The sequence below is a fragment of the Patagioenas fasciata genome, chromosome 3, assembly GCF_037038585.1.
Source record: "Patagioenas fasciata isolate bPatFas1 chromosome 3, bPatFas1.hap1, whole genome shotgun sequence".
In the NCBI taxonomy this organism is placed as follows: domain Eukaryota; kingdom Metazoa; phylum Chordata; class Aves; order Columbiformes; family Columbidae; genus Patagioenas; species Patagioenas fasciata.
This window is the reverse complement of record NC_092522.1, coordinates 115,037,097-115,065,068: the sequence shown is the minus strand read 5'-3', so window position 1 is coordinate 115,065,068 and position 27,972 is coordinate 115,037,097. Positions and strand designations below refer to the sequence as shown.

The 27,972-nt window shown below is 43.6% G+C and overlaps 1 long non-coding RNA gene across 1 annotated transcript; it reads right to left on the bottom strand.

Annotated features, from left to right (window-relative positions):
- Positions 1 to 4,126: 4,126 nt before the first annotated feature.
- On the bottom strand, positions 4,127 to 27,726 carry LOC139827779 (uncharacterized). The gene is made up of 3 exons (XR_011738716.1): positions 27,572 to 27,726; positions 27,159 to 27,242; positions 4,127 to 5,431 (listed from the first exon to the last, which is right to left on the bottom strand). It is a non-coding gene; the product is annotated as an uncharacterized lncRNA (long non-coding RNA).
- Between the last annotated feature and the right edge of the window lie 246 nt (positions 27,727 to 27,972).

The window sequence follows — 27,972 nt, the reverse complement described above, 5'->3', positions numbered from 1 at the left end:
CACCTTGCCCTCAGATTATTCTCGTGTCTGTTTTTCTGTGGTGATGCCATCCCAGAGTGATTAGAGACCAAAACCATGCCAGACAGAGTATGGGACTGTGCCTATGGGTCTAACCTGAGGGCCAGAAAATGAAGATTTGATGAGAAACTAGTTTCCTGTTTGCTTGATTAAATGCAACTATGATATTGTGATAAAACTTATCCACAGCCCCCTGGAGGTGTGTTGTGAGGATGCACCACTTAATGTTTGTGAAGTGATTTGGAAGTGAAAAATGCTGCAATAATGCAAAGCTTTGTTCTCTTGCAAGAAAGCTGATTGCTTCTTTTATAAGGTAACAAAGTCCAGAAAAGCAGAGTGGAAATCAGCACGTCTCCAGACAGCATCCTATCCCTAGTTAACGCCTGTGGCTGCAGCTCAAATACAACATGATGCTGCAATCTTCTGGGAAGAGAGAACGTGGAAGCCCTCTGGCACTGGGTGACTTCAGGACAGCTGGAGTCACTGTTGTTGTTTATACAGAGGGGTGCTGCTGCATCCCCGAAACCAGGAGTTCAGGCCTGGATCCAGCTGCCATTGCAGTGACTGGCCTGGCTTGAGAAAAATCTCACCATCCCTCTATCAGTGCATCTGATGCGTTTCTGACTTGAGGCTCGTGAGTGAATTTTTCCTCAAAAAATATAGTAATTGGTGCCCTGTGCATTCTGAATACTGGCAAAACTATGTGATGACAGAACAAACACTCTTCTTGCTTTTTCAGAAGCATTTGTGCCATGAGGATCAATGTACACATTTGTGAGACTGTGGGACTCAGGACCATGAATATCTTGGAAGGGCAAGACCATACACAGTGCCTTTCAACAGTTATCTTGAAGAAAGTTAAATCCTTAATTTTATTGAAGGACTTCTGTAGGATATACTGCCAATGGGACTGGTAACAAGCATAAGCTCCCCCTTGGAGATCTGTACCAAGAAATCTTGCTATGCAGTGAGGTGCAGAATATCTCCGTATTTTCTCATGTCCAATATCCAGTCGCCCACCATATTATTTGAAACATATTTCTTGATTGAAGGGTTATTGCAGGGACATACAGCAACTGCAGAGAGCATCTGTTTATTGCTTCTTTGGCTTCAGAAGGGCCCATTGTCTGCATCCCACCCTCTACCTTCTGCCGCGGCTCACCACAGCTGTGCTGGTGCAGAGGAGGGTGGTTTTATTTCCCATGGGGATGCTTTTGGTGACGCTGTGGATAGGTGCAGCCTTGCAGCCGGGCTTCCACCCTGGAGCAGACAGTGAAGATGAACAAGCAGGAGACAGAGGGCTGTGGAGAAGGAACTTCTGCACCTGGTTTGCTGCTGAAGGAAACATGTCAGGTAATGCCTCTTTCTTTCTTTTTCTTTTCCTACTCTAGACTGGGTATAAAATCAGGCATGGGTTGACAAGGAGAAGAGATGCTACTTTAAGGGGCTCTTAGTCACCAGTGTGCTCACCATCCCCTTTTCGGCAGGGCCATGCCCATGGCTGTTCATGAAATGAAGCCCTACACAGCCTGGTATGAAGACCACAGTCTAACCCACAGGAGCGGGGTTATTGTGTACAGTGGTGGCTCAGCCACTGGGAATGGGAATTCCCTGTGCCAGTCCCAGATCTGCTACCCCGTGGGACCAGCAAGGCCCCAGGAAAAACAGGCACGGGGCAAATAGAGTATAATAGTCAGCCCCTTCACAAAGGCCTCTCCTTTGTCATAAATGCTTTATTACACATCCATATGTAAAGCTGGGGTAGCAATACTGACCCACCTCCTAGTGTGTTGGTTTCAGCAAGGAAATTGGCCCCAATTAGCGATTTAAACTTGCATTTCATGTTCATCATCGACCTGTGCAGAACAAAATGCTCCCCGTCTCCCCTCTCTATCCTGTTAGTAAGAGGTAAAATTGCTTTTTAGGAAAGCTGTGTAGTTCCTGCTTGAAATTCTCTGGAGTGCTAGTTCTTTTTGGTTCCTCCAAGGTATTTTTTTTTTAAAGTTTCATAACCCACAGATGAGAAAGAAAAAAAAAAAAAGGCACAACAAAAATCCAATTAAGGAAAAGCCTTGGGAAAGAGAAAGTGCTTGTTGTTTAAATGTGAGCTGTAAAGGGAGCCAGGAAAGTTGGGTTAAATGCAGAACCTAAATATCCAGCAGCCATAGTTGTTATCTGAGCCTCTGCCCCATTAGCGATGCAGCAATACTGGTTTGGGTTTTCCCCTCTGTTCTCCAGGTTCACTGTGTGAGCAGGTCTCCACAAGCTCCTTGCTTATTGGTTTGATATTAAAAAAAAAAAAAGTAAAAGAAAAGATGTATGAAGAAGCAAAGGAGTGATCTCAGAGCTCTGGAAAATATCTTGACTCTGAATTATTCTATATGGAGGCAAATTCATCACTTGCCAAGAAAAAAAAAGCCCAAAACAACAGTGTTGTTTTGATTTCCACCCATTCCAGCTGATCACTAACTAGTCTCCAGGCTGAGCTTGTTATTTTAAGGAGAGCTTCTTATTCACTGAGCCACAAGTTGTGTCTGCAGGGGGAAAGCACAGACTAGTTTTATTTAGTATGTTTCAACCGTCAATAAAATGACACTTCCTTCCTTGAATACCGCAAAACCTACTGACCAAAATATACCATAAGTGACACATACTGCAAGGATTTCCTTGTGCTCTGTAAGATACAGACGACCTGAGACCCACTCACCCCCTTTGCCCATGGAAAGGGAAATGAGATGAAGAATTAGAAGAAGGTGCATAAGGACAAACATGTCAGCAGATGACACCCACCATTCATTCCTTACCTGTCTTTTGTTGCAGGATCTTTCTTGGGCTCTTGGACCTGTAAGTTTAAAACCTCTTCTGGTTTGCTGGTCTTGGTGGAGGGAAAAGTCCTGCTTTAGTAATTTAAACTAACTGGTAATAGGCTTGTTTTCTCAGATGCTTGCACAGATGCCAAAGGCCACAGATCAAGCACTGCTGACCCGCTAGGTAAAATGCAGACATGGTTTTATGGGAAGGAGAAGAGTTCTACACAAGTGACTGAATCTGCAACTATAAAAGGCCAGAAGAAAATATATCAGCTCACTCTGTGGACTTAATGCTTTCAGTGACTCCAAAGGAGAGCACAGCTATACCAAGGGCAGTATTGAACCCTTTGTGTATATTTGCCTAATTAGAGTTTTTTCCTCCTTCCCAAGCAACCAGTATAGCTTTGTTTTATGTTTGCACCTCTCTGGTCTATCCAGCCCCAACATGATGCCTGTTCCCTACTGCTGAAAGGCACAGGGCATGGAGGGATCCCTGTCTTTGGCAGAGAAAACAGGGAAAGTTGATGGATGTATGTGTACGTGTGTTTGTATGTATACACATATATCACCTCTGCTGGAAGCTATGAGGCACTGAAAGCTCTTAGTTCAAACTGAAGTAGCTCAGGTATATGCAGGGATCTGTTTGTATATATTATTCAAGTAAGTATGCATGTAGATGTATACAAAACATGCACATATGGCTGTATGTTCAAGGTAATATATTTTCATATTAACTCACTTATCTTGAGAGGCAGGCAAGGAGCAGTCTCTGGAGCAGCTTTCTGCTGGAAAGGCTCCAGCCAAGAGTGATGTCCCTTTGGTCATTTAGCAAGTGGTGGGGTCAGATTGAGATCTCTGAGGCTTTGAACATTTAGACTTCTCCTTTCTCCAACCCATTTGCCTTTCTTTCTCGTATTATGCAAGAGATTAAATACTCTGATAAAAACACTTCTTGTGGGAGAACGTGACTCAGTTCTCACAGGTGAATACCCCATGAAACATAGCCAGCATCCCCTCACAGGTCTTCATATAACCAAAATAATATCAGAATTGGAGGCAGGAGAGAAGCAGGGTCAGAGAGGTGAAGTGGAGGAGGAACTCATAAACTTCCTTTGGTATTATCTGCACCCAGCACCTACAGCCTCTGAATCACAACTGTGTGCACAAATAACTCACAGTCATCTGCAGGAAATCACCACAATTGTAATCATTGTTCTTTTTACTCAAAAAATTTGCAGAGTTGAACTATTAGTGACACAATATAATATAATATAATATAATATAACAGTACATGTCCAAATTATACCTCTATTGTGTGGGGTATAGTTCCTATAATCTAACTGTTGAACACATCTTGAATGTAGCTGGGGAACAAATCTAATGCAACAAACCAGACCTTTGTCCACCAGGGGATATGAAAACTCATCATTGCTTCAGACTCAAGACTGAATGTACCTAATTCAACCACAAATTACTGGTCTAAGCAGAGTTCACAGGACAGCCAGGAAGACTAATTCCTTCCCTTGCAGGAATTACCATGTTAAACTCCCTGACCTGGGTTACACAGGAGGTCAGATTAGATCATCGCTGTCCCAAATTCTGGTCTTGGAAACCAGTTTTCAGTGCCCGTCTGGCTGCAGTCCCAGGTAAACATCAAGAACAATATGCAAATGCGTGGTTAGGGTATCTTGTTTCTGTGTGCTGCGGTGGAAGGACTCTCATTGTTGTCGGTAAGAAGGCAGTAGACCTTCCTCAAAACAGGAGGTAAAGGAGGCTTTTTAGGGTTAGTGTTGATCAACATGGGGCCCTCCCAGCATGGCCCATGTGTTCATGCAGGCAGTTCCCACTGTTGAAACAGGGTTTCCAAATGCCCCAAGCTCGGTTAAATACAGAGAAACTTCCCCATGGCATGGTGAGTCCCAGAGATGCAAACCGTTTGCAATGGGCAGTGGTTGCCTGTTTGCTCTGTTCTCAGACTCCTCCCAGGGCAATTTGGTCACTGCTGTAGAAGGGGATACCATCTTGACCTGTGTGGCCATTCAGTGGCCTCTTCTGCCATGCCCAAGGGCTGGCCATATAAGACCCAGAGAGAGAACGAGCATGTCCTGCACTGTGTCTTCTCTTGGCAAACAGGCCAGGAATTGTATCTTCCCATGCCATGGATCTATATGTATATGTCATGGATATATATATATGCGCCATGGATATATATGCCATGATCTCTTCTATCTGGCAACCAGTAACAGAACCTTAGGGAATGTCAGGAGGATGTGCCAGGGGAGGTTTAGGTTGGACATGAGGAAAAGGTTCTTCATCCAGAGGGTACTGGAGCACTGGAACAGGCTCCCCAGGGAGGTGTCACGGCCACAAGCCTGATGGTGTTGAAGAAGAGACTGGACAACATCCTCAGACACATGGTGCGAATTTTGGGTTTGTTCTATGAAGGGTTTGTCCATTGAGTCTATGGATTCAATGATCCTTGTGGGTCCCTTCCAACTGAGGACATTCTGTTATTCTGTTCTATAATTCTACCCACAGCCAGGCCAGCCCCACACATCTGAAGGCCACAATATGGTAAGAGGCAGCAGCTCTCTGCAATCAACCTGAGAAGCAGAAATATATTTCTCAAAGAGCTGCGTGAACATTTCCTGCTCAATAGCTCCTCATCTTCCAACACAGCCAGTAGAGCCTGTTTCCCTGGTGTCTTGGTGCTCACCTACAACTCGCGCTTATCCCTAAAGCTCCAGAATCCCTTTTTAGCACCTCCTGTGTGAAATGCTTAGGCAGAGCTGGAGCTCCCTTCTGAGGTGCCATGAAATCTCACGGAGACTGACTCCCCCCAGGGCAACTTGCCCATCCCTGATTAACAAACACTCACCTCTATCCGCTTGTCCCACCCCTGGAAGGATGGTGAATTAACATCAGGGCTGTGACTAACGGCAGCGTGAGCAAGCAAGGAAGCCATCGGCCGTCTAAATCAGCTGAATCAGAAAGAGCAGGAGAAGGGCAAAAAAACCAACCCTATCTGAACAAGGATTAATGGCTTACAAGCTGCAACATGAACAGCCAGGCATGTTAGTGACTCACAGGTGAAACGTGTGACAGTGACTTTGGTGAGCGGCGGGAGAGGAGGGCGAGCGGTGGGGCCAGGAGCGCAGCCAGCCCAGTGTTTCCCACGCACATTCTTCTGCTCCGTGCGCTATGAAATTTGGTCAAAAGATAAAGCATGGAAGCAGAAAAAAAAATTCCTAGGAGGAAAGTGAAAAAGAAAAACAAAACAGCATGGTAATTTCTTGCTTGCAAAGAGCAGTATTTCCATGTGCGGGCTTGCTCCACCTGCAATTTTACATGTGTACAGTGATTGCTGATATATGCCTCTGGTAAGAAGCTTGATCTGCCTCAGGAAAATCCCTTCCTTGTTAATTTATTATTTGATATATATGTAAAGCAGCATACAATATAGCCTCAATCCACAGAGACTCATGCCTTTAGGGCTGTGGGTAAAGGAAAGAGTACACAAGGGACGAACTAGAGACTGAATGAAATAAGCCCACAGCTGAGCACCTGGATTCAGAGGAGTCACTGGTGTTATTTTTGCTGTGATTGCCAGCACGATGGTAGCACCCACAGCTCAGCTGTGCATGGTGCTGGACCTACACTCAGCGGGTACCAGCCACTGGGCACCCCTCGGCTGTACTGCCTGGCTGCTGAACACACACACACACACACACAAAAATTCAGCTGAGGGATTTTCAGAGAAGGGTAATGGGATCCATGCCCTTTGGTGGTGCTGAACTGGGTCAGTCCCTCTATTAATGCTGTCATCTCAATTTGCCTCTCTACTCTGCTCTGGTGAGACCCCACCTGCAGTTCTGTGTCCAGCTCTGGAGCCCTCAGTACAGGACAGACATGGACCTGTTGGAGAGGGGCCAGAGGAGGCCACCAAGATAGTCAGAGGGCTGGAACAGCTCTGCTGGGAGGACAGGCTGAGAGAGTTGGGGTTGTTCAGCCTGGAGAAGAGAAGGCTCCAGGTCCACCTTATAGCAGCCTTTCTGTACTTAAAAGGGGCCTGTAAGAAAGATGGGGACAGACTTTAGCAGGGCCTGTTATGATAGGATAAGGGGTAACAGTTTTAAACTAAAGGAGGAGAGATTGAGGCTAGAGATGAGGAAGAAATTTTTTACACTGAGGGTGGTGAAACACTGTCCCAGGTTGCCCAGAGAGGTGCTGGATGCCCCATCCCTGGAGACATCCCAGGTCAGGCTGGATGGCGCTCTGAACAACCTGATCTGGGTGAAGATGTCCCTGCTCATTGCAAGGTGTTGGACTGGATGAGCTTTGAACATCCCTTGAAACCCAAACTGTTCTCTGATCTGGACCCTTTGCAGCAGAGGAGCATTTCTGAAGGAGTGTTGTCCATCCAAGGGCCTGTACACTCCAGACCTCACGTTAATGGATAAATAGCTAAAAATAAACCACTCTGTGATGAGGAAACTGTCATTTGCAAATAGTGACCACACAGCCTGCCATACACACTGTGCCGTTCAATCACCAGCATGCTCTTCTGATGGCATTCCAGTCACTGCACTGACCTGCAGGTACCTGTCAGGACATCAACTCTGCACCCAGCCCCAGGCTGCTTGGTGCTCTCCAAAAATGGAGCAAAGAGCTTGCAGATGAAACAAAGAGCTAAACTGAGATTATGAAAGAAAAGGGAGGTGCAAACAAACCCTTAAATAATACAACAGTGTTGCAAACAGTGGCCCAGAGCTCCCCCAGCTGAATTGCTCACTGCTGTTATCATAGCCAAAAAAACATTGGAGGTAGGAGTTGGGAAGAGATCACTCCCAACCAGCTTCTGCAGAGGAGGCACAGCCCCGTCCTGGCGTTTTGGAGCATGCAGCCCTTCTGCCAGCATCAGCACACATGATGAGCTTTACATACAGCAAGCTGGGATTGCAACACAATGACTTGCAGTGTATTAAAATTTAGCAAGTAGTTAAATTGTTTGCCAAATCAGGTCCTAACTTGAGACAAGATGCAATGTCAGTCTAGTAGAGGAAGCAGAGGGGGTGGAGGAGAAAGGGAGCAGCACTCCGGATGTGTTGTAAAATAAACCAACAGCACGCCCAACTTGATGGTGACCGATCTGGGTGTTTTTTTCAGACATACCACATAGAAGAGGTAAACACCAGAAGCCCAGGGATACCGAGAGCCCACCACAGGCCCCCACAATGACAAATCTACTGTCTGGTTCTCATGCATCTGCAACCTCTTTCCCACTTCAGCATGCGGTGAGCGGCAATGCCTCACTGCAGCAGGGCTCCGTGGGGTTTGCATTCCACCGGCACGACCCAACCTAGAAACCTGCGTATTCTGTGCTGTCCTGTGTATGGAGACTGCTGAGACACGCACGCGGTGCCTGCAGCCCCCTGCTCCCCTGCTTGCTGCCTGTGATATTTTCCAGTGGTTCAGCACATCTTCTGTTGTTTATCCCACTGACCTTTGTACAAAAAACAACCTCTGTCCTTCACAGGGAAGAGAACACTAACACAGAGTTAATATTGCAAACCAGGTACCTCACCAGCTCCTGCGGCATCTTTGGGTGCTAAAAGAGTGCTAAACAGCCTTGTGCACAGCTTGTACACGAGTGACTGGCTCTGGGGGATTTTTTGGTGGATGTGTGAGTTTTAGTCCATGCTATCTCATACAGATGCCCCAGAGGAGTTGTAAGGGATGTGCAACACCCCCTCACAGACCCTTTCGTTACGTGTTAATGAGTTACCATGACCCTGGTTTCCAGGTGTCTGCTCAGTCCACACCACTTTCCCTCAGGCAGCGTAATTTGTGCACCTCTGTCATTAGTAACAGCATCTCTAGCACAAATATATATTCATTTTTATAGCAAAAAGATCAAGCCTTGTTCCATCCTAGTATGAAGATAAATAGTAACCACCATCCTCCTTTTCTCAGTCTTGCCTCTGGCCTCTCCAACATTGTGTGGCAAAAAAAGCCTCTTACTGTAGCTCCAGTCCTCTGAAATGCATTTTGCCTCCCGAGTGTGTGCTCTTCTAATTTCCTCCCCCTGAAAGATTCTCATTGTTTTTTTAAATTGTGTTAGAGTGAGGTTGGCCCTGGGACAGATGGGCAGGAGCACGCTGGGAAGGTGCAAGGCTCTTCCTTACCATAATTTCCACAGGGCAGATGACACTTACAGTCCTGGCCTGGCCCCAAACTTAACTGCACAAATAAAATGGGAGGAGGGAGCCTGGCCAACACCTGATGCCACCCTGCCATGTCTGTCAGATGTTGGAGAGGCTTGGGAGGAGGAGAGACACCACATTGCTCAGCATCCTCTCCATGATGAAATGGGATTGCGAAATCCTGTGTCAAATGAAGCTTTTGCTAATGCGAGCTGTATCTGGTGCCACTGTAATGAAAACTCCACTGAATAGTGAGCTTCTGGTGCCACTGAAGTGCTCTGCCTTCCCCAAACTTCCTGGGAAGTGTTTTGAACTTTATTTTTAAAAGTGCAATTAATCACGAAGCAGAGCTTGAAATCAGTCCAAGTGCAATAAAAGCACCCAAGCAGAGCCTGCTCAGCCCAGCGAGCATTGTTTGCCACAGCCTGACTTCAGGCATCAGGAAACTTCCAGATGTGTTAACTTTGCAGCTCCTGGCTCCTGCAGGAATCTTAACTGCTACCATCTGTATGGGAGAAAGGCTTTGGAAAAGCAGCTCTCCCTCTCCTTTTACTGACATTCCTCAGAGTACCAAGACTTATTACCCCATGGCCTCTACAATTTCTGTTGTCTTCGGCCTCATCGACTGAAAACTGCCACCCTGCAAAGGTGCAGTGTCTTTCTGCTTCCATCTTTCAGCAGGGAGCATCTCGGCAAAGCCCCTCCATGGGGCAGGGGACAGGCCCCCTCCATCTGCTCCTGTTCTGCATGTGGTTTACAATAGGCTACAGGAAGGCATTTTCTCACGCTATTAAGTTTTCACTAGATGCAGAGGGGGATCAGGAATGCCTCGACGGCGTAAAAATTCCCTTCTCGGTTTGGTTATTAGGATCCAGTGGCGGCAGCAGGCAAAATTACAGCCTTCATGAAATCCGAGCGTGCTGCTCTGCCACGGGCGAGGGGTGCACACTGTCCCCCTTCTAGGTATGCCTGGAGACCTCCTGAGCCAGCTCCAGAGGCTCTTCAGTTGCTCCTCAGCCCCTAATCACAGCAGGAATTTGTACCTGTGCACACTCCTATGTTCATGTCCAGAGCATGTGGGTCAGGCAGCTTCGGGGCTGAAAGGCTCCAAAACGTCACTTCCATCTTAGTCCCTGCCCTGGGGAAGTTCTCCTTCCCTAAGTTTGCCATTTTTTTTCCAAAAAGAAGTTGCCTTTTGCTTTGTGTTTGTCACCTTTTTCTCTTTCCCAAAGACTTGCAAGTAACAACCTCACGCACAAGCTCTGTAGATGGTCTTAATCATTGTGATCACACTCAGCACTTATAAAGCACTCTGTGCATCAAAAGCTCCTCACACATGTAAATTAATTGGCTTTTTCAACATCCAGAGGACGGAGATGAGAGGAGCTGCAAACTCCATTTTGCAGATGGGGAGACTGAAACATTAAGAGGTTCTTTGGTTCACCCAGGGCCACACAAGGGGTTAGTAGCACAGCTGGAATCCAAAATCTCTGGCTCTTAAACTGTGCTCAAACCACCAGACCTCATTGCAGAGGCAAACTGGAAGGACTGGGTCCAAACCAGAAGCGAGCAGTGCCCAGGATTATAAATAATTTCATCTGACACGGTTTTTATGAAGCTTGTGCAAAATACAGAAAAGGCTGATGTTGTTCAGGGGTTTATGACCATGTTTCCTTCAGAAGCCCTGTAGATCATTGGGCCCTCCAGTAACCAGGTGAGTCCTGGAAATTAAAAGCCAGTGAAGTGGTTTGTGACAGCAGAGACCTTGGGAGTTTGGGTGCTATCACAGCAAAACCGATAATGAAGTGCTACTGCTCAAAAGCAAACCTAAACGCAAGGCCTTGAAATAGCAGAGTAGCAAGTGAAACAAAAGGAGGAGCGGGAGAGAAAGGAAAGGAGAAGCCGGACAGGAGGGACTTTGGTAATCCAGGCTTCCCTGGTGGAAGCTAAAGGAGGTTCTGGTTATCTGCCTGGTAGCAATTTGGCTGGGTACACTTGCACTCAAGTACAAAGTTGAACTTAAGTGTTCAAGATGTAACTTTGCCTGTCGCATGCTCCTTGCTGGGAATAAACCAAACAGCGTAAGGCTGTATGATTTTAAGAAACAATCATACTTTTCCATATTTTTCCTTAACACCTTGCAGCTCCAAAATATTTCCCCTTGTGTGGGTTCAACGTCTTGCCCTGCTCCTTGGAGGAGGGGAAATGTGACACACACACGGTCACACAGGTGAGCTCCAGTTATCCCACCAGCACATCAGACCTGCTGTCATCAGGCTGTACATGGCCCAGGGCAATGTCTTCTGAGAGGTGGGACATTTTCATAAACACTGTGCCCAAGCACAGTCAGGACACAGAGACATCCAAGTTACTCATCCTGGCTTAAACCATATAGGGTGTCTCAAATGACTACGTGTAGGCTGAAATAGAGGTTTCAACTATAAATTTGGGGATTTTGGCATTAGGTGACCAGCAACAGAGAGGTCCATCATGAGATGACCAGGTAGGTAACCCCAAATGACAGCAGAAAAACTGCTGGAGTTGTCCATTCTCCAGGGATTTTGGCATCACAAGTGGCAGCTGATGTCTAGGCTTTATTAAGACAATATCAGAGCAGAGAGATTATGGTAATAGGGGAACAATACCTATTTTTTGCTAATCTGTGCAGGGGTTTTTTCAGCTGTTTAGAAACTTCTGAAATCAAGATGTTTGTCGCCTTCATTTCTCTGCCCGTGCAGCTTTTGTTTCTGAGAACAGTCCCCAAATGAGGAGCATTGGAAATGAGACGTGAAATGAGAATTGAGATTTCACATTAGAACTAGAAGTTGTGAAGAGCTGTTAGGTCACCTTCTCCACTTCCTATGCAGGACAAATTCACTCCCTCCAATTTTCAGTGCTTTCAGTGCTCTTTGCTTAATCTGATGGAACAGTTATTTTACTAGGAGATTAAAATCTTGTAGTGTCATTTATCAGGAAGCAGATAAAACACATTTAAGGAACATAGATCTCTCTAAACATGTTAAATAAAGTAGGGATTTTAGTATCTAATCTATACAGAGGGTTGCAAAGGATTTATCTGAGCAGCCATTCTAATGCATGTTAATAGTGGGTGTAATAATGGAAATGAGAAGCAAATGGGAAGACAACACCTGTGACAGTTGTGACATAGTGGAAATAATTCAGAGTCACTCATTAAAGCTGAGCAAAGGGAAAAGAAACAGAGAAGTCAGAAAGATGATACACCATCAGAAGAGAAAGAGCTGTTTGTGTTTCAGAATCAGACATAGTTTCTGTCTTTGCCATTTCTCAGCTCATTACCCCTAAATTAGGCTCCAGCTGTACTGCATTGACTTAGCAGAGCCAGCCATCGCTATTTCACAACGATCTTCTCATAAAGTTTTTCACTAAAAACAAAATCAAGACCCCTTGGTTCAACTGGCTGCATGTGATGGCTCTGTTAAACTGCTGACTGGATTTGGAAGCCATCACACTCAAACACCTTCCCAGTTGGAAGGTTTTCCTTGCTTGTTTGACCTTTTCCTTGCATTCCTACTTTGTTTTCACCCAAATGTCCAACAGTGTCACAGACATCAGCTCCTCCACAGTCGCATGGACAGCAATCCCAAGTGGTCTCATTAATATCTGCGTAGAGCCGTCAGGATTATTATGTTTCAAATGCTTTCTTGTGCTGGTTTTATTTACAATGCTCCTCATTTCAGGGACTGTTTGTGATTTCTTTGACTGATGGTGCTACAGATGTTGCACAACAGCCGTGATGGCAGCTGGAGTGTACAACGTGAGAACTGAAACTCTGTGTAAAGCTTCTGCAGTAATCCAGGAAAATAATATTCATTCTTCTTCCATCCCATTCAAATACACACATGTGGACCACTATGCCCAGATGGCAGCCTTTACAGTGTTCATTTCTGCAGCTTTTCAGTATACTTTAGAGGAGATTTTCTTTAGGATCCACATTGAATAGTGTTCACTAGACTAAACTTGCTTAGTTGGCCTGATTCACTCTGATCAGATGCATAAGGGTATGTTTCAATTGTTTGTTCATGAGAAAAAGTAAATTAGAAAGTACATCCCAGTTTATTGCTGCATTCTGCAACGGCCTGTGCTCTGCACTGTGGTTTGTTTTGGCAGACCAGGGTGTGCAGATCTGCAGATCTGGCTGTGGGTGCCATTTCCAAAGATGTTCGCTGATAAAATGATCAGCATCGGACCCTTTCCTATTCAGAAGTCAGGTTCCCAATGAGGGTGGTGAAACAGTGGCCAGGGTTGCCCAGAGGGGTGGTGGATGCCCCATATCTGGAGACATCCCAGGCCAGGCTGGACGGGGCTCTGAGCAACCTGATCTAGTTGAAGATGTCCCTGCTCTAAGCAGGAGGGGTTGGACTGGATGAGCTTTGAAGGCCCCTTCCAACCCAAACTGTTCTATGATTCTATGATTCTTAGGTGCCTCTTTTCTTAGGGATCTTGAGACAACCAAAAGTATACAGGATGACAAGTGCTGAGGATCCAGACAGGAGTAAACAAGAGAGCTTAACTCTATAACCTAGAGCTCTACTGTGATAACACAAATAAATAATAACAGCAACCATAATAGAAGTTGTGAGCAGTTACAAGGGTGTTGATTCATGCAAACATCCTCAAGGATGCATCTCTATACACATACACACACACACACACACACACACACGCTTAAGCCTGCAGGTACCAAAGTTGCATAGATAAATATCTAGATAGTTATCACATGCATTTTACTTATGCAACACTTTCCTTTCAAGAATCTCAGGGGTCTTCGTAGACATCAGTGAACTGCTGAAGCAAATAAATACTCAGCATGCAGCTCAGATGGGAAAATCCTGACCCTGCTCTGAGCAGGGGTGTTGGACCAGACGGTCTCCACAGGTCCCTTCCAGCCCCAGTGATTCTGTGAAACAGCCTAAAACAGCACAGGAAATCTGGGGTAGGATCAGATCCTTTGACTTCATTTAAGCTTCACGCATTCTGTCTAGCCTCTCACATCTTTCAGGGGATTGCATTAAGGGCAGATTGGAGACCACAGAGCTCATCAGTGCACATTGCAGCTCTTTATAGTTAAGTCTGCATTTGTCAGCACATCTCTTATTGCAGTGGTGGTTTTCTACCTTAAATATGCAACATCTGAAGAGTCCTCCCGTTACTATGTAGAAAGTACTTCACCTTCCCGTCTCACGGAAGATAAAGCCACCAATTTGTTCCTGTCTGCATTTTCTGGAGCAGCTGAAGCAAAGTACCTGTCTGAATCATGCTGCTCTGAATGTTGGAAAGAAAGTACTGCTCACATGGAAGAGTCTAAGTCCTACTTTGATTTATGGACCAGAGTTTCCCAGAAATCAGAAATCCACACAGTGTCCCTGAACACTGAATTCTGCATGTGATCCTCTGTCAGCTGACATACGCTAATTGTAAATTCATGTACACAACAGGCAGAGAACAGCCTTTGTGCCTGAGGGGGTTCCTGTGTGGTACATACTCTGAAAAATTAAATATCTAATGCCTGTTAGTGAGTGAGAATGTGGAGTGAAGTTAGAATCTGATGCGTGTTAAGCCTCACCAATCAATTTGTGATACATAGACAGAAGAGAGGCTAAATCTGTATGACATAAATAATTAGTTCCAGGGACTATTTCTCCATGAAACTGTTTGAGTGGTCTCTGGCATGGCTTTGGCCAGGCCCATAACTCAGGAGTCAGTATGGGCCAAGGACCATTCCCAGCAGTTTGGTTGTGGCACCTTGTTTTAGTGGCTACCAGAGGTTAATAGTATGGATGTGGGCTATCCCATGCTGTTGGCCTTGAGATCCCTGGGCATGCGCCAGTTTAATGTGTCTAATTAAATACAAATTGTCTAATTTATTTACACAGAAGTAAAATGAACCATGGCCCACATCAGCACATGTGGTAGATGAGTCTTCTAAGCATGTTGGCCGGACAGTATTTCAGGTGATATCAAAACAGAAATACTCTGCGAGCTTGTGACACGGTTTTATAAAGGCAACAATCTTTGGTTTTATAAAAGTAAAAATCTAGAACCATTAGGATGAGTCTTAACCGTGTTTGTTACTTTGAGTCCCTTTGCTTATATTTAGTCCCACACTCCCCAGGGTTATGTGAGACCATAGATGCTGGTGAACCCTCAGTGAGTTGGCCCCATCTTCTCCATCTTCATCACACACCACAGGTGATAGTATCTGTGTTGGAGGAGCTTATGACTTTTGCACAGAGCATGCAGCTTTGCTGCTAGAAACCAGTACTCTGCTAAATAAAAAATGCCTGGAGCAAAAAAAGGAGCAAATCCTCTGATTGCTGATGAGAAATAATGGCTCACTTACACATCAGTGCTGCTCTGGAGCCCTCCAGCTTACTTAGCTGAGGACTCCAGGGCCACTGAGACTCGCTGTGTACACACATACACCATGGAGCCTGTCAGATATGGATGCAATCTTTGTTTTCTTTTCATTTCCCATTCATGGTTTTTCTTTTTCTAAATATTCTACCGCTCCACTTGGTCTCTGCTCTTCCTGTTTCATAGAAAACCTTGCTTCTCAAGGACTTCCACATACATGTACATCTGATGTTGGCTCATGCTCACCAGCTCCCATCGCCATAAACTCATCTGTCAAGCAAGTGTGATTATATTGTGTCTTAAGAGCAGAATTTGATCCTCAACATTTTTAAGCAGTGAATTCACTAGTATTTCTGAGAAACTCTTCAAAATAGTCCATCTCACGCTTTCTTCTTCTCCTCCTTTCCAGAAAATTAACATCATTTTCATCCAAATTTCCTAAAATTTTGAATACTGAGGTAATATATCTTCTTGTGGTTTCATAATAACAATCACCTTCATCACCTTCCTTGACTATGCTGAAGATAAGTCCAAACCAAAACCCCCAAAGTTTCCTGTACCAGCCTAATACAAGCTCAGAAACAGCCTGAGCATCTTGCACAGAATAGGTTTGGCCTGCCTGCTCCTCAGTGGTCTTCACAGGGCTTCCTTGGTTCTCTTCTTGGTCTCAGTTATGGAAAATGCCTTGAGGATTATTTTGTGGGCTAGTAAGAGAAAAGGACAGTTGGAAATGTACATTTAGGTACAGTGTGTCAAAGCAATTTTAGCTCTCTTTGCTCCACACCAAACTTTTAGATTACAATAATTAAAAATCTCTGAGTCCTGTGTATGATCAGTTTGTTGCTCACAAGCTACTTACTGAGTAATATTTAGTGCAAATACAGAAAATGAATATTTAGTGCAAATACAGAAACTGAATATTTAGTGCAAATAAAGAAATGGAATATTTAGTGCAAATAATAGAAAGGGAAAGCTACAACAGCTACCTGTGCATTTCCCTTATCTCAGTAACAAGTAGGATCTTGGATCACACTCACAGAGGCAAAACCTCTCTTGGGAATAAAATGACGCTGAGCACAGTGTTCAACAGACCACTTCTTAGGACGTGGATGGAAGAAGAACTTCCCATTTAGGAGTTCTGACATGAAGATTCTTATGCTGATCCCATCTATTTCCTTCTGAGGCTGCTAAAACTTCATTTTTTTTTTTTGAGTCTTAGAGAAATTAGTCTCAACAAGGCAAAGCTTCCTTCTCTGGCTCGGTGTTTCCAAAGATCTCAGGCCTTGATTTGCTTCTAGTCGAATCAGTGGGGAAAAAAATAGCACACTGATGCAACAGGGTGGAGTTAGGCTGGCGCGTGGGAAATTCATCCATGTAGATTTTAGTGAATAATGAAACCAGTTAATAAAATCCACTTTTCTCTTTTGGTGCAATGATGTACTCAGGAGAAATAATCACTACTCATTATGTTAACAGTTATAACAGAGGTATGTTCAGTGACAGATCAAGTGGCACAGGATCAACAGATATTTTTCTTTTATGCTTCAAGTGGCAGCCCATAAATCCCTTTCACACAGGGACAGATATTCATATGCACATAGCCCAAAATGACTTGATCCCATCAGCCTCCAAGCAGCACTAGCCCATGCTGTTGCAGGGGATTATTCATGTTCTCCTTTCTCTCTTCTGTATTCAGACCTTCCTCATTGCAAATTATTTTCCTTTGTACATTGTATATCTTGTTTCGATAAGATATTCATATTCGGATAACTTAGTCGGCTTTTATGGTACTTAACTCCATAGGACCTTCTGTTGAGGCAAATCAAGTCACTTGCCTTGGTGGTTTGGTTTATTCCTGCCATAAACCAGAAGCCTGGTGTGAAGGGTAGGTGTGGGGGTAGTGGGACAAGTTGTGAATGTGCAGAGCGGGACAGGGATGCCACTGCTGAGAATATTCCAGCCACCATTCATGGGAAAAAACGGTCACTGAGAACGAGCCATAAAGTGGATGAATTGCCCAGGCAAGATATACAGACGCCAAAGGTCATACATTAAACATCCCTGGTTTGAACAGACACCACAAATCACCCTGAGAGCTCCCTGCGTATGCAGAGGCAGCGTGAGGGGGTGAGGTGCAGCACTGGTTGTTCGATGGGTCTGGGCCTGGTGGGATCTGCAGGCTGGATTTGTTTTCCAGGCTGTATTTCCAGTCAGGGGAGCAACGTGGAAAATGGTGCAATGAAGGGTGCAGTGTATGTGGGACACAGGATTCGGTGGCAGAATAAAATGGAGTTGTAGGAGGGAGGGAGTACAGGGAAATGAGCCCTGGACTAGATGATCTTTCGAGGTCCCTTCCAATCCCTAACATTCCGTGATTCTGTGAGAGGAGAAGGAAAAGGCTGAATTTGATAGAGAAGGAGAGCAACAAGGTGCTCCAAAGAAAGAAGCGATAACCACTGTGTAGCAGGCAAGGAAAATACAATTCTGCTGTGATTGTTAGTCTCTCTTCCCTCCAAACACAGATGTCTAAACAACTACATGCAAGTTTGTATACATGTATATGTCTATGTCTATACATGTATATGTAAATAAAACACTCTTTTTATGAAACTGATTTAATGGGGGGTTCTGTATATCCTAAATTTTAATTTTCTTCTGACACGGGAAAATTCCCTTAGGCTACCAACATCAGCTGCTTTCTGTTATGCTGCCATCTGTTATGTAAAATAACTAGAATTCCTTTTTTCTCTTCCCCCAGTGGCTTTCCTGTTTTCCAGCTTTGGTCAGCTCTGGTTAGTCATGTCTTTTTAGCTTTCTTTTATCATGCAAAATAGCCTTTTACTTGTTAAACAAATAAAATACTGCAGAATAGGATAAAAAGGTTTACCTCTACATATAAAATGCATCAAATGAATTTATGTAAGTCATTTGAGAAATACCCTTTGCTTTGCTTTCTAGTTGCTGATTTAAAACACAATGTGTTCCAAAGTGTATGGGGCATTTATGCTGGGAGCTATAGCAAGTCCACTCTGGTGGTATAGCAGTATACTTCAGATCTGAATCCAGATTCACATTTTAAAACATCTTTGAAATGCAGATGTGATTATGGGTTTCAGTTTAGAATTTTCATTCATTTAAGAGCCAATACCCAAATGATTGTGCCAGGAAGTAAATATCCATAATATTTATACTGCCAGTACTTAATAGGGCACAGCACAGATGGCTTTGAAGTCTTTGGAGACTTCTTAGGTTGACACGGACTTTAAAAATATGTGAAATGCACTGTAAAACAAACTGTACAGTTGTATTGTTATCTTATTTTAATTCTTTTATTAAAACTGGAACTTTGGGGGTTTTTTGGTGACCCTCTGATAAGTTTTTAGGCAAAAGCCTCTTCATGTCTTCTTGTGCAGCCTATACATTCACAGTTTCTTTAAACTGAATAAATATTCAGTATACATGTAGAAAAACCAATCAGTGTCTGACCAAAGGGTTTTTACAGAAAAATGACTTTTCTGCAGGTTTTTAGATGACTGTATTAAAACCAGTATTCAATAGTCAGTATTGCCCTCAGAACACAACAAACACTGAAATGCCACGTCTATCCCTCTAGCTCAGCTTTCCCCCAGGAGTTTGTGCATCTCCCTCTGTTCCCTCAGCTGGTGGAAATTACCTTGGAGTCTACATACTCTCTGCATCACAAATGTCACTTTATGAATGTAAGTGGTGGGGAGGCTTTGCCATTTTTTAGCCTTGATTTTGAGCTAGATTTCCAGGAGGAGGGAAAATGTGATGGCACTGAAGCAGCTACGGGGTTTTGCTGATCCTCTGCGGATTTAAAAGAAAGGGACAAAGAGAAAAAAGCTGTTCACTGCCTGGTGCAAACAAGTTCTTCAGATGTGAACTTCTGGGAAGGGAGTCTGGTTGCCCTTTGGAGCTGATCAAGGAGAAGCAGAGAGGGAATGAATGAGAGGATCTGCTCTCATCTGGGACTGTTGTGTTTTTGTGTCTGCTGACCTCCAGCAGATGAGCTGGTGGAAACAGTGGAGCATTCATAAAGTTTGTTTTCTAAACCATCTGAACCTCTTTTTTTTCAGTCTTTGAGATGAAAAGCCACAAAACCCATGCAAAGCCTGCTTGCCTCTATGTGTAAGTGCTAACTTGCCATATGCTCCTGTAGACCCTCTTGGGTCCATAAGCTCGCCAGCTTCCCTGGATAGCTCTCTGTATTTATATAATCAAGATGTCCTGCCTGGAAGCTGTGAGCATCCTAAAGTCCAGCAGAAATGGGCTTGTGGGCCTCTGCTTCCATGAAGGACTAAAAGACAGAGATGATGGATATAATGCCACTTAAATTCAGATATGTAAAATTCATATATTCATGGAATCATTTGGTTGGAAAAGACCTTTAAGATCATTGAGTCCAACTATTAACCTAACATTGTCAAGTCAACCACTAAACCACGTCCCTAAGAACCTACATTGCTTAAGTCTCAGCTGCTTTTCTGGCCGTCCTTTAAAGTCACTATAGGTAAAATAAGAAATCGCAAGATACCTCTATTCTTATTTGACATTCCCCTTTGAATGCAAAAAATACCCACTCAGAGCAGTCCTTTGATACCACAGGTGGCAGAGAGAGCCTAAAACCCGTTTTTACGCACTGAAATTTAGATGAACCTGATTCTACCTGGGCCTGTGCCTGACACATCCCAGGAGGAGTCTTAGTGAGACACAGTGAAGCTGAAAGCCAGTGAGCAGTGAGCCCAGTGGGCTGGGAGATGTCCAAATGTGGGGATGTTGACCGGCTCAGTGGCACCAACACAGACCCAACCAAACATGATTGAATTCACTGTCTTATGCCACTCATAGATGGAACCAAATGCGGCTCCACAGCAACTTCCACTGTCAATTAGTAAAGTCCCCTGGAGCAAGTAAGCGGCGTGTTTTAGAGGTTCCTTTGCAAGAATATTCGGCATGAAGGTGTTCTCACTGTGTGGGGAATTACTCAGACTTTAGTCTTGTAGCAACATGACGGGAGACTGAAGACACTTCCCTCTCTTGTAAGAAATCGTGCTTTCTTAGATTACCTGAGGAATTTGGTAATAAATAGTGGCTTTGAACACTACACCCTTAAGGTTACTAAATATGGGAAAAAAATTACAAATATGCAGTTTTTACTCTATGCGAGCCCTCTAAGAAGGGACTACATATCACGTATTTAGTGAATCATTTCACAGGAATCCTCCAATTAGGAAACTGCAGGAAAGCTGTAACTAGTAAGTTACCGAATCCACACAGCAGTGGAATTTTCTCCGGGAGATGTGACTTTTGCAGGGTTTAAAGGGAGTTTAGAGAGATTTGAATATTAGGAAATTTGAACTAGGATGGGAAGAGAAACTTTTCTATTACATGACAGATGAGCTGAGCACTATGATGAGTTGCTGAAACTCTTCGGTCATGACAGCATGATCAGTATCACTAACAGAAACAAGGGATTTATCAGGGGAAAAAAAACAAAACAAAAACAATAACTCATCTGTCTGTCACTTTAGAATGATATAGACTTGGATTGCTTCCTCCTCCACTGACTTGCAGCCACCTTCAGGGATGGGACAAGTGCAGCTGTTCAAACAGCGTGCAGCAACCCTAAACCAGGCAAGGAAGCAGAGAGATTTATCATTACTCTCCGTCTGCGTGGAATTCTAGGAAGACAGTTGAAATTACTTTGCATCCCCAAAATGCTGTGTCTCTTCTGACAAAAATATGTCAAGGTATCTTTGGCGTCCAAGCATATTTGTCCTCTTTGTTTTATGACCACCAAAGCGAGGGCACACCATTGCAAATCTCACTGAAAGAGCCATATTTACTTTTCAGCTCAATTTTGATAAATTGATAGCAAGAAGGTGTTTCGACTGAGAAAACATGGTTTAATGGGAGTACTGAAAAAAGCAAGTTCTGAATTTTATTTTTTCCTAATCTCTCTAAAAATGCAGAGAAGGTGGAAGAGCTTATGCAGAGATCTGGGCAAAAATCCTTTTGTTTATGGTCATTTCTGACTCTCCTGTCAATATCTTCTCTGCAAGCAATATTATTTTTCTCCCAAAAAGAAGGTGGAGTAGTCATACCCGTGTGATTATTTTCAGGAGAATATTCCCAGCTTGAAGATACCTTCGGAGTACTTCTGTAACCGTGAAAAGAAGCTATTCTTCTGGTTGTGTTAAAGAGCCAGAACCATGTTGAGGAGTGCACTACAAAGGAGATCTACATGATTATACAGATAACACATCTAGCATTATACCAGAAACTCTTGCAATCAATTTAGTTGAAACTCAGCCACTGGCCTGGACTGGCAGGGCTTCACTGATTTGTCCAGAGCTCAAAACATGAAGAAACTCACAAGCAGGATGAGTCTTTGCTGTGCCTTCATGATCCAGACATGTTGTACTATTGATACGCATTGTGAATATTACACCAGTAAAGGGTATGATCCAACAACTGGGCTTTGGATCTCTCACACAGGCTCTGCAACACCGAAGCATGGCAGCTGAAAGCGAAAAGCTATCTGAGGCTTCACGCATCTTTAATTTCAGACAACGAAGCCTCCCTCTCTAGTTGACAGATCCAATGTTGCTCCTGGCATGGTTTTATGCAGCTGTAATGTCAAGGATTTACAAAAATTCAAGCAGTCAAGTATAGCCCAGGGCTCCAGCAAGAACAGTTTAAATGGTATAATTGGGCATTTACTGAGATGTTTCTTTCTGCAAATTATATTACCTGGTTTTCACACATACTTAGAGCCTTTGTTAGTGGAGACATAAGATACTATCTAAACCCTACTGAAGTATTTGATCTATGTTTAAAATGCTGTATTAGTAAAGCCAGTGATTCAAGCATTTCTTAAAAACGCAATTTTCAGACCTTTACGTGCAACCAGGAGTTGTTTATTACTAGCCAGGTCCTTTGGACCTCACGTGTTCTTCAGGCATGGCCCACAGAAGACCAGCCTGGAAGTGCAGAAGAGCAGGGCTGTCCTGGCTGACCAGCACACGTCTTTGCTGATGACTTTGCCTCCTCCCTTGGCTTTCATCCCTCTTATCTACCTGGACTGCAAGGTCTCCAGAGGAGCAATTCTTTACTCACAAAAAGTAGTCCCAATGTAGATTGAAGTCTGTGGACAGTACATATGCATATATAACATTTTCAGAGGAATAATATGACGTTTGGAAGCAGGAATTACCTGCTTTTCCTCTTTGAGCTCTCTGCAATGAGACCTGCTTACCAATCTACCAGGAGCCAACACGTCCTGTCATTCTTTTAATCCCCTCTCACCCTGAACTTCCTACAGCTCTAAAATGTCAGGATATAACATTCCTAGTTGTGTTGAACCTTCCTTTCTGAGAGATAAAGTTCTGAAAGTGTGACTTAGAGCAGAAAAACAAACAAAACAAAACAAACAAACAAACAAAACAGAACAAAAGAACAACAACAAAACCCCAAACAAACAAACCACAAACAAACAAACAAAAACACAAAACCAAACAAAAACTCTCACAGGAGTTCTACTCTTCCAGATTAATTCCTCTTAATTCTTCTAATTCTTGAGGTCAGGAAATTATATAACACAAACAAAACATGGTTTAGAGGGGAAACTTAGATTGAACAAATACCTTTCCTGTTAGGATGCTCCTGATGAAAACTGCAAGCAGCTGTCAAGGGCAGCCCTTCACTCAGGGCTATGCTTTCTTTCCTGGCTTGGGTACTCTGCTCCTCAACAATAGCTCACCTACAGCCTTAGAAAAGATGCTGAATCTGAAGCAGGTAGGAAATAGCTGCCATACAAATGTGCCATGTGATTTTTAAAACTATTGCTGGTAGATATTTCAATAAAGAACTGCAGATAAGATGGAAGTTACTGTATTAATAAAGGAAACCATTCTGTAGATCAGAAGCAGTTTCACTTCTGTCATTGGGGATACGAGTAAATCACTTTGGCTTCTAGCGACGATATTCACCGCTGCCTGCCACTTTTATGTATTAACGTGGATGCTTAGGCTACCACTTTGTCTTCATTTTCTTCAGGGATACATTCAAGCAAAACTTTGAGAAGCACCATAAGCACCACAAGCCCCAAGGCCGAGCAGCCGTGTCTGTGCTGCTGGGGGGTGTCCAGGCACTGCCCAACCCTGGCCAGGATGCCAGAACCACCCTTCTGGTGCCCAGCCGCTGTGGAACAGCCACAGGGTATTTATCACTCGTGACCAACCCACCCCAGTTTCCACCTCTGTGCAGTGTATGCTGCCCTCTGTATCTGCAGAATACATAAATCAAGAATAACTTGTTCTCAGTTATTGTGGCAGATGAAAGATGCTGGAAAGTAAATCTGGGTTGTTTCAGTTCTTTCTGTGCAATTTTCTTCAGCTTCAGAAAGGAGAGAAACGTGCAGCGGCAAGTCCGACTGTGAATGGTTTTAGGGAGGGTGAATCTGTGGGTGTAACTATGTCATCCAGTGTACCCAAGTTCACAGAACAGGCCTATGAGCCTGAAGGAAAAAGGCAGAGAAATAGAAAGACAGGGAGAAAGAGAGGAAAAAATGGGGATTCAGGTGAGAGGAAAAGGAAGAAAGAAGACAGACAAAGACATACAAAGATCAAAGAAAGAAAGAAGGAAACAGAAATAAAGAAGGAAAAAAGAAGAGAAAGGAGAAAAGAAAAAAATTTAAAAAAGGAAAAAAATGAAAAATAACAAAAGAGAAAGAAAAATGAAAGTAGAAGAAAAAAGAACAAAAATTAAAAAGAAAAAAGAAAAGGGAGACAAGGGGAAAAAAAAGAGAAAGAACAGAGGAAAGCAGGGAAATTTATACATCTTGTTTATAAATTATGACTTACCACATAGCCTTATTTTCATCACTGAGTCAAAATATGAGATTTAAATTAAAAAATGTCTTTAGGAAGTAAAACACAGCAAATACCATCATGATGGAAATATAATCACACGCAGCAGTGAACTGAAATGTCTCCAGGGCAGGCAGACCAGATCTGCAGACTAGCACCAAACAACACTCCATCCCCAAATGCTGAGGAACAATATCAAGCCAAATGAATGTCTCTGAAGAACTTTTTCTCTCAAATTGTTCAAATCCATATCTGACCTCTGCTGGCCAGGTTTTTCTAGTCTCTTTACATGATCCCTTACAGAAGACCACTTGCCGGCTTCCTGAGCATGGCTGAGGCTGGTAGGAGTCACCATCCCTGGACAGCTGGACTTAATGATCGCAAAAATATTTTGCAACATAAATAATTCTGTGATTCTGTAATTTTGTGTCTGGTTATTTTGCTTGCTCTCTCACTGGAGCAATGACACCAAGTTCTTAAGCAACTAGAAGAATCCAGCCACTATTTCTAACTGTTTCCCAAAGCCCGAGCAGACACCAATACTCTGGAAGATGGTATTTAGTGGGATGAGGTGTGTGAGCAGTCTCCCAGCAGATACCTGGGCAATGTGGCCTTGTTTCTCTCGCCTGCCTGGGAACTCCCCAGGTCAGGTTTCCCACGGGCTCACACACCTTCTGCCACCAGCCATGGGACAGTGACGGCTGGGCTGGCAGAAAAAAACCCACCCTTTGCTGATAGAATACTCTGCGGCCAGACTATTATTAACACAGATTTTCATGGTCACATTCTTGCTGTGTTTATGTAAAACAGAATTGACACTTCTTGCTTGTGTTGAGCTTTTAGCGAGTGCAGGGAGAACGTGCCTGCATGGGAACGGGCTGGACTGGCCATCAAAGAGGGACAAGTTCTCTTTGGCTCAAACATGCACCCAAAATGCATGTGACAGGTAGCTGGCTAGTCTAGTACATCACTGAGTGGCATTCTCATGCTGCAATGATGGGTGTGCTGCAGGGATGTGGGACGACACAAATCAACCATGGTGAGATGCACATTGTAGAGATACAAGTTCCGACAAACACTCCAACCTTGTTCTTGGCCCTCACCAAGAGCCATCAAAGCCTCGTGGGGTTGGGGAAGTGTCCAGAGCACTGCGGGGTGCAGCCCGGCTCTTTGGGAATAATAACCATATAACTTCATGTGAACATCCAACATTGACAGATACATCAACACTAATCACAGGTGGTCTCTAAAAGTAGTTTCAGACACAAATTGTAGCATTCCTCAGAATGGGCAAGTCCCATTTCAATGGCAGAGCTTGTGAGCTCGTTCGCTATGATATAAAGCATATTGTGCACAGGAATCAACAGCTCCATGTGAACTTAAATGTACTTTCTTTTTTTCAAGCATCACTATGTATTATAGTTGGGTTTTTACTGTAATCCTTGGCTAGCCACAAAAATCTGCAGACTTTTAGATGCTTTTCCCCTGTTAACGAGCCTACAAGTCTGATTTCTTGGTGTTATAACATCAATGAAACTTCATATTTACATGGAAAAAGTCACTGGCAAAAAATATCAGCACAAGTCAAACCCTGAAATCCTTTCCTGAGTAGAAACTCTCATCAAAATCAGCAAGACCAAAGATGTAAGGATCACTCATGTAAGAGTTTCAGGGCTGTTCTTTCATTCTACATATCTAAAAAATACCTATTAAAATGCATCAGATCAGTTTGCTTTGTGTCTTTCTCTCCAGCATGAAAAATGGCTTGATGATTGCACAATCACAGTCCTTCAAAGAATAGCTCTGATTTGACTTAAAAAACTTCATAATGCTGGCTTAGCCATGTAGGCTACACTTGCCTTTGGGATGAATGAGATACTTTCTGCCTATCAGGCTGAAACCCATGCAGCAATTCTCAGATTTTAATGAGCAGAAAATCTTTGTTGGAAAGACAGGTTAGACTTGAATTATTTTTTTTAAAGATGAGAAAATACTGTCAGTAGCAGTGGGAAGCAGTTGACGTGTGTTCACTGGTTATGGCAGTTACAAAATCTTGTATATGAAAAAAAGGATTAGAGCAGCATGAATTTCACCTTCTGCAGACCTGGAAAATTTAGTTATGGGTGTATATCGGTGAACAAATGCCATGAGCTGATCCTACTCTATCAACATTAAAGGGAATTTTGTCATTCATTTTCTAAGGAAAAATTCTTAGTTATTTTCTTTATTTCATACCCAAGAATCTTATCAGGACATTATAACACAGACAGCGCAGAAGATCTGGTTTCTAAGATACGTCTTACTATAGGCACTCCTATAGGAACAGGGAATGGAACCTATTGTGTAGAGAGCAGGCAGCTATGGAAATCAAGACTGAATTTAAGGGCGGCAACATGAGCTCCTAATGTAAAGCAAGAGGGGATAATGTGATTCATGGATGTATGAACAAGGAAGCAGTGAGTAGGAGTGAGGAGCTGATCTTATCTCTCCTCACTGCTCTGGTAAGACTAATATTGGCCTAGTGCAAAACGTTCTGGTGCCTGTATTTTAAATGGGAAAAGTTGGAGACAGGTCAGAGAGAGGATAAGAGAAAATGTCTCTCTCTAGTGAAAGCCTGGAAGGGCTTTGCTTACCTTATCAAAAAGACGGAGACATGACTTGATTAAAGTATACAAGTACCACCACAACAAGATAATACCATATGCAAAAGATCTCCTTCATCTAGTGGAGAAAGCATAGCAGGAATCAAGAGCTAGAAGCTGAAGCCAAACAAATTCATACAAAGAAACCCAGGCATGCATTATTAATAGTAAGAGCAATTAATCCTGGGAACTACTTACCAAAAGTAGGGTTGGATTCTCTGTCTCTTGATGTTTTCAGATCAAGATTGGATGTCTTCCTAGTAGAGATGCCCTAGGCAAACCCTATGAAAGGGAAGCAAGGTGAGACATAATAGTCCATGATATACCATCAGACCAGTTGACTGGGTGATCCTGTTGTTACTACTCACTGGCTCTATCTCTGCTAGTAAATTAAAGTGTCAAGATCCAAGTACAGACTCCAGAATGTGATCATCTACGCTATTAAATTGTTAGGATAGTCCTTCACATGCTGTTGGCCTGGGTCAGCTAGCCCCCTCCTAGACACACTTTGCACAGTTTGGTAATGAGAACAGTCCAGGGCTACAGGAAATTTGGACATGGGCACCCTATTTTGAAGAGGAAAAAAAAATGTAATGTTGGTGCATACTGACCAGAACACCCTTTGGTTGGAAAAATCAATTTTTGCCTGTATTTCTTACAAAGGGATGAGTCGGCTATGGCTGCACAAGGTTCAATGTCAAGCAAGAGACAGGCCTGTGAATCAGATATTCCAGAGTAGGTGGAATGATGTTGCCACACTCACAGCTTTGATGAGCCCTAAAAGGGAGAAAGGAAGAATGTTTTGACATATTTTGAATATTCAGAAAGGATAATTGTTTCCTTCAGTAACTGACATTCCACAGGAGTAGTGTATTCCTGCCAGTCATGCCCATACTAGATAGAGACGTTGGAGCAGCCCTGCCCACACAGCGCTTGCAATTAGGCAACATGGAGCCTGTTAACTGGGATATTTTAAATGTCAACACAGCTTCCTATTCCAGTGCTCACTCGG